Genomic DNA, 11,444 nt, shown 5'->3' on the forward strand with positions numbered 1-11,444 from the left:
CCCGCGGGCACGCCACTGCAACCCCCTCTGGCCTCTGCTCCGTAGCTGCTGGGTGACCTCTCGTTTGGGGCTCTACTCAGCTCTTCCCAGGAGGGTGGCACGGTTCCCCGCCTTTTGGTGGTCCTCCTCGGGTCCTCGTACTCTGGGGCCTCTGGATGTCTGGGTCCTGGTGGGGACGGGGCTATGGCTCCCCACACTCCCTAGCAGATCGTTACATGGAGAAACCTTTGGAATACAAGCGTGCTGATCCACACAGGTGTGCACACAAACTACACTTTTCTTGGCTGCTACCTCAAAGCACATTGTGCGCCGTCTATCTTGCGTGCTGCACAATAGCGTTTAATATTTAGTATCTACTGTTATCTACTGCTAGCTAGTTTATTGTGATGGTGCTGTTTTTATTATGTTGCTCTTTTTTTGTTTGCTTTCTCTTCTGGTTTTTTATCTCCATACAGGTGATCCAGGTGTTTTGTTTGTTTTTCTTTCCTCCCCCCTTTCTCACCGTCTCTTCTCCCCTCTGGCTTTCTTTCATTCTTTCTCCCTGTCCTACACCCCAGTCATGTCTGTCCCGTCTGTAGCAACCGAAAATAAAATAAAATAAATTCATAATTATAATAAAGGTCAATCAAATGGACCAAGGCCATGATGATCCACTTGGTAAAATAAATCCGCTTGGCATCTTTCTTGGCCTTAAGACAACAATTCTGATGCTAAAGATCCAAACGGGACACACAAAAAAAGAAATTATCCACATATCTCACTGATCTAAACTGCACTACTGTAAATGCTGTATAAACAATCATACTGTACAATACAATAATTATAGTTCTACAACTGTTTATAACTTGCATAGTTCATATTTCATATTTCTGTATAGTTTTCATATTTATATCCTGTTCATATCCTGTACATACTTATAGTTATAGCATATTAATAACATACCTTAATACCGTGTACATTGCAACATACCCATAATAAACCCACATCTTGTACCCTCATACCTATAACAGACCCATTTCTGTAATATATCTATATCATTGCTAATATATATTTTGTAATATATTTATATTATGGCTAAAGCACTTCTGGATGGATGCAAACTGCATTTCATTGCCTTCTATTTGTGACATGTGCAATGACAATAATGTTGATTCTATTTTACGCTATTCTCCTTTCCTGTCACAGCTGGGCAGCAGTCGTGTGGTGGAGTTAAATGAGGACCCAAGATGCAAGAAACGGCGAGATGCAGGTGAGCGTTTTATTTACAAGGGGTGAAACATACACAGAAATGAAGGTGGCGAGGACTGCACGAAGACACAAACTTAAACTGGGAAAAGCTACTGGGAAAACCATTAGTGCAGCCTGTGTCCTGATGTCCGCCAAGGGTCCTGGAGAGCCCAGCCAGTGGTCTTCTGCCTCCACTGGAGGGTCCGAGGGGCCCGTTAAGCCGTCATCAGTTTCTGCTGGAGGGTCAGAGGAACTGCTTCAGCGCCACCAGATCCTCCATCTATGGTTTCCACACCATCGCCTGGCCCTGCCTCATCTGGTCCTGCCTCGCCCGGTCCTGCGGCTGCCACGCCACCATCAGGTACATGTCCTGTTCGGACGGCACACATTGCATAGCCGTCTCATCCATGTTCGCCACGTCAACACTGCCGACCACTTTCCGAGCAGTTGGCTGGACATCATTGTTGTGCCGCTGCCATTCGTGCGGCCGGCCCCCCTTTTCCCCTTGGCTCCTGTGCTGTCGGCCTCTGGGTCGACCCCCTGAACTATCTGTGAACTGTTGCTGAGCTCCTGCGTTTCTTGTGGATTTTTTGTTTTGGACTCAGTCCCTCCGTCCTGGTCGCCCACCATTGTTCGTCCTGTATCCGAGGTCTGACTAACGAACAAACTCTCCTTTCCAGCACCCCGGCATAGACTTCCCCAGAGAGGTGAGGAGTGTGAACACCCTTATCGTTGGAACACATCCACCACCACAGTCGGCCATTCAAGTCTGCAGCTCACCGTCTACGCTATACACAGTACAGGTAGACCACAGCTTTACCGTCCTGAGTCGCCTGATATTTTGCCAGAATCACTTCAAGGCAGTCCAAAAGTCTTTTTCCATGGCCTCTCCGACCTTCTCCTACACCCAAGTTTTTGCTTCAGCCACTGCCCAAGCCATGTTCAGCTTGGCCTGTCAGTACCTAACAGCTGCCTCTAAAGTCCCACAGGCTAAGCCCGGCTGGATTTCTTCTTCAGTCTGGTGGCTCCCTCCATCTCTGGTGTCCACCATTCGTTACCACCATGACAGAGACCAACCGCCTTGTGGTGTAGAGCTCAGTATAGCAGTTTCGGCAATGGAGATGCTCAACATGGTCCATTCCGACTCAGTGTCCCCTGTCTCATTGGGAATGCTCTTAAAGCTCTGCTGAAGGTGTGTGTTAAAGAGCTCATGAACCAGAGTCTGTGCTAGGTGTTCCCAGTGCACCCTCACTATACATTTAAGTACACCAGGTCTCTCCAGCATCCTCCCCCGGCATCTGATTCAACTCACCACCAGGTGGTGATCAGTTGACAGCTCAGCCCCTCTCTTCAACCAGGTGTCCAGAATTTATGGTAATACGATTACAAAATCAATCATTGACCTGCAGCCTAGGAGGTCTGTCAGGTTTATATTGTGGATTGTCATTTATGCTTAGAAATATTTACTCATATATGCTTAGAGTTTTATAATCGATTGCATAATGATAGGATGTCTGATCCTTAGCAGTTTGCAAAGACTCTGTGTGTCTCCCAGAGCACTCTGGCATGCACACAGATCCTAAGGTCATGAGAGAGGTCGTGCCTTCTCTTACTGATTTATGGTATAGGAGGACACCTACTCTGTATCTGCTTAAGTATAAGTGCCTGTTGTTTAGGTGGACCGCTGGACTCCTGGTGGTGGGTCTGTGCTAGACAGACCCATCAATGTCCCAGTGCCCTGTGCACTTATGGACACCCGTATGTTCGAACATGGTGTTCGTTATGGACAAACTGTGGTTTGCACAGTCCAGTAACAAAAAAAACCCCTTGGGTTCAGATCCAGGATGCTGTTCCTCCCAATCGAGCCCCTCCAGGTCTCACTCTCCCTGAAAGTCTCCCAGTAGGAGAACAGTCCCCAGGTGGAGTGTCCTCAAGCACCCCAGGGACCCCAAGAAGGCTGGGTTGTTTGGTGCATATGCGAGGACAACAGTCAGGACCAATTCCCCAACCCACAGGGAACAAACCTTCTCATCCACAGGGAGAAACCCTGCAAGCCGAAGGGATACTAGGATACCCACCACAGCTCGCCCCCTCTCACCAAGGGCAATTCCAGACTGAGACAGAGTCCAGTGTCACAGTCTGGCTACAAAGCAGACTGTTGAGTGAGGAAGAGGACCCAAGTGCAGACACGCAAGAACAAAACTTAATCTTAACAGAAAACAAGCTGTTCATTAAGCCTGACAAAATAAATGCAAACAAAGGGCATGGGTGAAACTGAACAATAACCTAAACTTGGTGGACTAAAATTAAAACATGAAAAAACCTTAAACATGGAGACCTAACATGGATACATAGAAAGACCTGGAAACATGACGTGAACTTAGCAGACGATCTGATGATGAATGACTGGAAACAGACTAAATGCACACATGAGGTGATATGGGGATGTGGAAACACGTGGGGAAACAGCTGATATGAATGAACATAACATCACAGGAGGAGAGTAAAACTAAACACATGGATCGCAGAAGCACAATACCTCTTCAAAATAAAACAGGAAACTTAATGAGACGCAGACATGACAACAAGAGCTTGAGAACATAAGATGCACAGACACGACACACATGAAGGCAAAGGAAACTTAAACACTGGGGTTGAAGACCCAAGGTGATCTGAAAGATTAAACTACAACAAGGCAACCTAGGCAAAACAGAAATGAACTTAGGAAACCTAAAACTAAAACTCAAAACGTTGGGTCAAAAGACACAGGATCATGACTTCCAGCCCCTCTCCAGCAGATTGGTTCCTGACACCAAGCGATGTGTTGACGGGACCCCGACCTGTAAACCTCATGCACTAACTCAGACTCCATCCCCACCAGAGACTTGACATTCCATGTACCAATTGCTAGTCTTGTCTGTGAAGGTTCTCAGTCATCCAGGTCATCGTAGTCAAAGGAGCTTGCAAAGAAAAGCATCATCTTTAAGTTGCTTGAAGACGTTTCACCTCTCATCCGAGAAGCTTCTTCAGTTCTAAGGTCAAATGGTGGAGAGTCCCAGATTTAAACCTATGGTAGCAAGGTGTTTTGCAATGTTATAATGTTATAACATTGCAAAACACCTTGCTCCTCTCGTGGGGAACACCCCACACCACATCAAGAACTCCACCGACTTCACCGACAAGGTGCAGAAACTTCCCCTGGATCCAGATGAAACGATGGTGTCCTTTGATGTAGTCTCTCTCTTCACGTGCATACCCACCACGGAGGCAGTGGAGACTGTCAGAAAACGACTACAAGAAGACAACTCCTTGGAGGACAGGACCAACTTCACACCCGATCAGATCTGCACACTGTTAGACCTCTGCCTTACCACCACATATTTCAAATACAACGAGGGTTTCTACAGACAAAAACATGGCTGTGCCATGGGCTCCCCCGTGTCACCTATTGTAGCCAACCTTTACATGGAGGAAGTGGAAAGGAAGGCTCGTGGGTCTTTCAAAGGAAGAGTACCCAGCCACTGGTACAGATATGAAGACGACACCTGGGTCAAAATCAAGACACAAGAAGTGGAATCCTTCACTGCGCACATCAACGCTGTGGATAAAAACATCAAGTTCACCAGGGAAGACACAAAGGACGACTGTTTGCCTTTCCTGGACTGCGCTGTGCACTTTGAAGAGAACGGCAACCTCAACATCGAAGTTTACCGGAAGCCCACACACACGGACCAGTACCTCCTGCTTGACTCCCATCACCCTCTGGAACACAAACTTGGAGTAATTAGGACCCTACACCACCGGGCAGAACATGTTCCCTCTAAGCCTGAAGGAAAAAGAAGGAACACACACACATGTAAAGGAAGCACTCAAAACGTGCGGCTATCCTAAATGGGCGTTCTTAAAGTCAGCAAAGAGGCACAGAAAAGAAGATCAGACACCAGCGAGGGAGGATAAGAAGGACAGACGCAACAACATTGTCATCCCCTATGTAGCCGGTGTATCAGAGAAACTCAGGAGGGTTTTCTCCAAGCATGACATCCCGGTGCATTTCAGACCTAGCAACACGCTCAGACAAAAACTGGTTCACTTGAAAGACAAAATGCCAAAACACAAACTTAACAATGTGGTGTATGCCGTACAGTGCAGCGAGGAATGCCCAGACCTCTACGTCGGAGAGACCAAACAGCCACTTCACAAGCGCATGGCACAACACAGAAGAGCCACCTCCACAGGACAAGACTCAGCTGTCCATCTGCATCTAAAGGTCAAAGGTCACTCTTTCGAGGATGCCAATGTTCACATTTTGGACAGAGAGGACAGATGGTTTGAAAGAGGAGTGAAAGAAGCATCTATGTCCACTGTGAGCGACCATCTTTGAACAGAGGCGGTGGTTTACGACACCAACTGTCTGCCATCTATAATCCAGTTTTGAGCTCCCTCCCCAGACGCCTTAACGCCCACTCACATCCTGGGCCATCTGACCTCAGGAAATCACATGATAAGGTGGGGCCAGGTTTCACAATGAGCTCACCCGAAACTCTGGCTGATTGGGACCCACACCCAGTTTCACACCTTGGCTCAGGCGATTAGAGGATCATCAGGGGGTCCTTTTGTCCCTCTGTGGGGGGAAACTCCCACTAGGTTTAAATCTGGGACTCTCCACCATTTGACCTTAGAACTGAAGAAGCTTCTCGGATGAGAGGTGAAACGTCTTCAAGCAACTTAAAGAAGTCCAGACGCTTTTCTTTGCAATTGCTAGTCTTGGTAGCCAGGGATCCATCTGCCAGGGCTTCTGTTCCTGGCCACCGCCCAACACACATCGCACCCGACCGCTATGGCACCTCCTGCGGCTGTTGGGTCTACAGGAGGATGGGCCCAGGTCGAACTGTGCCTGGCTGGCCCCCATGAATCGCTCTTTGTCTGGTCCCTCACCCAGGACCAATTTGCCATGCAAGACCCTGCCAGTGTGCAAAACTAGAAATGTGGAAAATGTAGCAGGAGTCTCTGATGTGGGGATTACTGAAAGAGAGGGAGGGGGTAATTAATTCCTAAATGAAAGGCAGTGAGTTAGGAGCAATGTATTACTTTGCAGGCAAAAATAGTGTCTAGTTGAGCAGCAGGATGAGACAGATGGTGAATCCCATCCTTTATTTCCAGAGATCCAGAGTGAAGCGGTGGGCAGGCAGGTGAGGCAGGTGAGGCAGACACGGCCGAAGCGTGTAGCCTGAGTGGATAGGGTTTCCAACTGTCTTATTTTAGCCGGGACATAAAGCTACCTTAAATGTCCCGTATATTGACGTTTACCTGCACTGTCAGTTTCTGACCAGCAGGAGGCAATCTTGACTGCAATTGTATCAGACGCACACCAGATGTGAGGAGTAATATGTGATTCATAAAAATAAGGTGCCATTTGATCTGCATAGCATAATAAACTGGGTCAGTGAAGTCTGTATTTACAGTATATTATTACAGTATATATTTTTTCTTTTTTGCTTATTTTTAAAAGGAAATGCCCGTGTAATTTCTGTTATCATTTACTGTATTTTTCAATAATGTTTTAGATGAGGAATTGATTCAATTGAATACTATATTCTTTTAATTTTGGACTCTGGCAGCCCTGCTGCCCTTTTATTGTTGGACTTGTCAGCAGCTTTTGACACGGTCGACCATGACATCCTGTTATCATGGCTCAAATTTCATGCTGGCCTAAAAGGATCTGCCCTCCAGTGGTTTCGGTCCTACTTGTCAAAAAGGTCTTTTCATGTCAATATGGGCCCCCACAACTCCAAAACAGCCCCTCTTAAATACGGTGTACCTCAAGGCTCTATTTTGGGCCCTATTTGTTGCCATTGGGCTCCATCTTCTACAGCATTTCTGTTTTGCTGATGATCTGCAGATTTATCTACCTTTAAAAGCAGGGTCAGACCATCCCCAGCTCTTATTACACTTACAATGTCAAACAGTGGTTGTCATTAAACTTTTTAAAGCTAAATGAAAATAAAACTGAGGTTGTCATTTTTGGTAACTTGAATCATATCGACAGCACTCTGGGTGCCCTTTCCTCGTATTGTAAAACATTGTAAAAAACCTTGGTGTCTACATTGATGGTTCTTTTAAATTGAATAAGCAGGTGAGTGCAGTAGTTCAGTCCTACTTCTTTCAGTTAACCCTTTAAAACCGGTCAGAGCGGGCACGCTCTGTTTTGCGTAACTATTTTTAAATCCCGGTAGCTCTGCAACCACGTAAGCTAGCGCAATAATTTTTTTTGCATGTGAAACCGGAGGAGTTGTACTTACATCTTATGCCATCAGCTTGTCCTCGGTCACAGTTTCCTCCCACATATAGCTTTGCAAAAACTGCATAAAAAGCACTTGCAGCAACAAAAACATAATATTCCAGAAACGCGCTTTACCGATCCGATCAGCTGTTCATAACTACATTAATTGCAAAAAAGTGCAATAAACTACAAAAAAATTGAAAATCGTTTTTGCTTTTTTAACATATATTTCTAGTTAGAGAAATTTAAGAGGCTTATCCCTCAAAACTGTAAAAACAAAAAAGTTGCACAAAATAGTTTCCTACCACAGGAAATTTATTTTGAGTGTCTTCATAGTTTTATTTTTGAAATACACCAATTTTTATATACTGCAGGAAAAACGAAAATAAATATTATAGTGCAAATTTGCAAAAAAGCAGCATATGCATCAAAATAAACTATTTCCAGCAGTGCAATATGAGTCCTAAGCATCCCAGAAACGACACAGAAAGTCATAAAGTCAAACATAACTTTTAAAAACACCAGTATAGGCTCATGAGGCCCTGATGGTAAAAAAAAACTACATTTCCGCGAAAATGACATCACTTCCGGTTTCGGGCAGTTAATGGCGGACATGCAAGAGTTCGCGCTGACGTCTATTCCAACGTAGGAAGTGTTATGAACAGCTGATCGGATCGGCAAAGCGTGTTTCTGGAATATTATGTTTTTGTTGCTGCAAGTGCTTTTTATGCAGTTTTTGCAAAGCTATATGTGGAAGGAAACTGTGACCGAGGACAAGCTGATGGCATAAGATGTAAGTACAACTCCTCCGGTTTCATATGCAAAAAAAATTATTGCGCTAGCTTATGTGGTTGCAGAGCTACTGGGATTTAAGAATAGTTACGCAAAACAGAGCGTGCCCGCTCCCACCGGTTTTAAAGGGTTAAGACACATTTTTATGCCCTGGCTTTTAACACACTATGACCCAAGCATTTGAAATAGTTTTAGTTATTGTTTTCATTCTTTTATTGTCCTATTATTGTTTTATATTGTTATTATTGTATTACATTTTTGCTTTTTAATGCCATTTTTATATTGTTAACCACTTTGTGCAGCATCGGCTGTTTGAAATGTGCTATATAAATAAACTTGACCTTGACCACCATCAGCACAGCTGAGTGTGCATTGAGTGTCTGGCATGCCAAATCTCCCTTATTTGATAGTTAGTAGTTAGTAAGCCAATGAGGTGATGAGTGATTGCAGATGAACAGCGAAGCAAGTTGCAGGTGAGTTGAGTACTGTTCCAGGAAAAACAAACTGGGCACACAAGAACACCACAGTTAGAATATGACGAGGCCATGCACAACCCCCTGACCCTGAAGAGAACTGCACACCAGAGGCCACACGCCCTGAGGATAACTATGTGTCATCCCCAGAAGAAGGAAGAGGGAGGCACACGGTGGAGCCTTCATAGCCAAAGGTCAAGAGGCCCAAAGGACCAGAGCCAATGGGCAACTGGCAGTGGTGGGTCATCCCTGCATGAGCAGGACAGGGCCGTTATTCCTCAGATCCTCCAGAACAGCCTAGGACCAGCTGTTAGAGCAGAAAATCCGGGCTCACAAAACTATGAGAATGGGAATAGCAACACTACCTTCAGTGCCACTGTGTGAAGTTCTGGGTATTCTCCCGTAACTTTAATCTGAAGGATACAATAGGTTGGGATGTGAATAGAACATTTTACTTCTACATACATTTCCTTGATGTTGTAAGTTTGTGGTTAATTTAACACTGTCAGTAAAATAAATAGTAAAGAACAATCCAGTAAGCCTACATTTATCTCTCCTCTCTGTCTTCCTCTAGGTACCTGGCAGTGCTGAACTGTGCTGCTGTGGGATAGATGAAATACAATTAATTTGAGGTTGAATATTTACCAGATTTAGAGTAAAAAAACCCTCAAAACTAATCTCTCTCTCTAGGAAGATTTATAAGAAGCTGAAGCAGTGTTTCAGCTCAGTGGGGACAGGGCAACGGGACATTTTGTTAGTTATTTGTTATGTTCTTTCCCTGACAATGAATTGCTTTAGTATTATAACACTCACTCATCCTCCGGTGAGCTTAATGTGTAAGGTGCATGTGGTGTCAGTGCAGTCCAGGTTCAAGAAAAGGTAAATTATTTATTGATGTGAACCAGTCAATTGTTCTAAATCCAAAGAACAATCATGATAAACAGCACACAGGTCTCCTTTTTCACCCTTACTGGCTATTTTGACACAGGACGTGTAACTAACTTGTGCTTCATTGTTATTCTTGCTTTATATATTTTCATTGTAGGTTCCAACGTCCTGCTGATTGTGGTTATCTGTGTGAACAGAAGCTTACATGAACCTATGTACATGTTTCTGTGCAGCCTGTTTGTGAATGAGCTGTATGGTAGCACAGGGCTGTTTCCGTCCCTCCTGGTTCAGATCCTCTCTGATGTTCACACTGTTTCTGCTCCTCTGTGCTTCCTGCAGGTTTTCTGTGTACATTCATATGGGGCTGTAGAATATTTAAATTTAGCCATCATGTCTTACGACAGGTACCTCGCTATCTGCTGTCCTCTGCAATACAACACACACATGACATCAAAAAGAATCGGCATACTTATAGCTGCAACGTGGTTCTATTCTTGTTTTGCAATGGTTGTCTTGCTATCTTTAACTTCACCTTTGCAGTTTTGTGGAAACACAATTTCTAAAGTATACTGTGACACACACTCTGTTGTGAAGTTGGCATGCTCAGACACCACTGTGATCAACTTGTATGGCCTCCTTGCTACTTTCAGCACAATCTTTGGTGCTTTGCTTTTCATTCTTTACACCTACATGAAGATTCTGCTGGTTTGTTTTTCTGGTTCTGATCAGACGAGACAGAAAGCCGTCAGTACCTGCACGCCTCACCTGGCTTCCATATTGAACTTTTCCTTTGGAGCGAGCTTTGAAATTTTACAGAGCAGATTTAATATGAAAAATGTGCCAAACATGCTGCGCATATTTTTATCGTTATATTTTCTTACATGCCAGCCGCTCTTCAATCCTGTGATGTACGGCCTGAAAATGACCAAAATCCGCAACATCTGTAAAAGTCTGATAACAAACACACACCTCTGAAATAACAGTTATTGACCATTTTTAAGCCTATATGTGTATGGTGTATTACTTTTCTTCTCTTACAAATTCTGCCTCTGAATTGTAATTTTCAGAACACCTCCACCAATCCACTACAGTTGGGTAATATTAGACATTTTCCACCAGGCTCTCAGACTTGAATTACATTCCCCTACTGAAAATGTTAGAGGATGATCTCACATGTAGGAAATCTTTTACTTATATATCTCATGGGAAGAGTAGTTGCCAATAAAGTGATGATTTTGCCTAAAATGAACAAGTTTTTAACTGGTCACAAATAACCCTTGTATTGCTTGGTTTACATCACTAGATTCAAACTTTTGGAAGTTTTAAGGAAAAATAAACTTTTACGGATAAATATAAAAACTCTGCAAAAGCCCAAACACAATGGTGATCTTTTTATTACTACATTTTATCTCATGCAATAGATTGTCATATATTTCAAAATGGACCTTCTAGGTCTCTTGGCTGCACCTAGAAAAATTTCTAATCTCGCACTCATCAGCTCCAGTATTAAGCATCATGACTGCTTTCAAAGCCTTCACATAAACACCTCTTACAGTCTGGTGGAAATTTTTAAAAAGAACTTCACTTCTTCATTTATCCCATGCCATTTGGAACAATCCAGAAATTTGCATTGAAAAGAAAATACTACATTTATTTTTGTCATTCATGAGAAAGTGATTTTAAAAAAAATGTAGAAAATACTGTGGAAACTTTATTTCAGCTTATATCAAAATATTTAATCAGAAACAGTAAATTTACTGAATATAATCAAATCCATCACACAA

The 11,444-nt window shown here is 43.8% G+C and overlaps 1 pseudogene; it reads left to right on the forward strand.

Moving 5' to 3' along the window:
• The first annotated feature begins 9,520 nt into the window (after nucleotides 1-9,520).
• On the forward strand, nucleotides 9,521-10,799 carry LOC146502935 (olfactory receptor 4B13-like; annotated as a pseudogene).
• Nucleotides 10,800-11,444: the final 645 nt, after the last annotated feature.

The sequence above is a fragment of the Neolamprologus multifasciatus genome, chromosome 14 (genome assembly GCF_963576455.1).
Source record: "Neolamprologus multifasciatus chromosome 14, fNeoMul1.2, whole genome shotgun sequence".
Taxonomy (NCBI): domain Eukaryota; kingdom Metazoa; phylum Chordata; class Actinopteri; order Cichliformes; family Cichlidae; genus Neolamprologus; species Neolamprologus multifasciatus.